Raw genomic sequence first — 1,131 nt, 5'->3', positions numbered from 1 at the left:
TCCCAGCTACTTGGGAGGCAGAGGCAGAAGACTCGCTTGAGCCCAGGAGTTGGAGGTTGCTGTGAACTGTGATGCCACAGCACTCTACCCAGGGGGAGAGCTTGAGGCTCTGTCTCAAAAAAAAAAAAGAATTGTATTGTTCTTACAACTTTTCTGTAAATTGATCATATTTTAAATAATTTAAAATTTTTTTTGTAAATTGTTTTATTCATTTATTTATCTGTTTTTGATACAAAGTCTTAATTTGTCACCTTTGGTAGAGTGCTATGGTGTCATAGCTCACAGAAACCTCAAAGTCTTGGGCTCATGTGATCCTCTTGCCTCAGCCTCCTGAGTAGCAGGAACTACAGGCACCCGCCACCATACCCGGCTAATTTTTTTTTTTTTTTTTAAAGGCACAAGGTCTCACTCTAGCTCAGGCTGATCTTGAACTCCTGAGCACAAGCAATCCACCTGCCTCAGCCTCCCAGAGTGCTAGGACTGCAGGTGTGAGCCACCGTACTGGGATGTAAATTGTTTTAAAAGCAAGTAAATGTTCAGTGAAACTTAATGAGGTATGTCTACAGGCCTAAAATGACATAATTGATTGAAACATGTATAGAATCAAATACAGGGTGAACATAAAGTTCATGTGTGATTTAAAATAGTTTAACATAGTAAATTGCATACAAACTTTATGTCCATTCTGTATATAACAATTTGCGGGTTCATGACACTTTATCACCTTTGGAGATTGCTATGGAGCCAATTCACTACACTAAAGATTGAGAAAGGAACGAATTTACATTTTTGCCACTGCTTTTCTTGTACAAATGTATCTCAGGGTGACCAAATAAGTGATAAGGAAATGCTTTCTTTTATAGAATTCTAGGTAATAAATGCATAAGGAGGCCAGGTGCGGTGGCTCACACCTATAATCCTAGCACTCTGGGAGGCCTTAGCGGGTGGATTGCTTGAGCTCACAAGTTCGAGACCAGCCTGAGCAAGAGCAAGACCCCCCATCTCTAAAAACTAGCCTGGCATTGTGGCAGTCGCCTGTAGTCCCAGTTACTAGGGAGGTTGAGGCAAGAGGATCACATGAGCCCAAGAATTTGAGGTTGCTGTGAGCTGTGCTGCCATAGCACTCTACCT

The sequence above is a fragment of the Otolemur garnettii genome, unplaced genomic scaffold (genome assembly GCF_000181295.1).
Source record: "Otolemur garnettii isolate 467f Iridium unplaced genomic scaffold, OtoGar3 scaffold00054, whole genome shotgun sequence".
Lineage (NCBI taxonomy): Eukaryota > Metazoa > Chordata > Mammalia > Primates > Galagidae > Otolemur > Otolemur garnettii.
Note: the sequence above shows the minus strand (reverse complement) of the source record.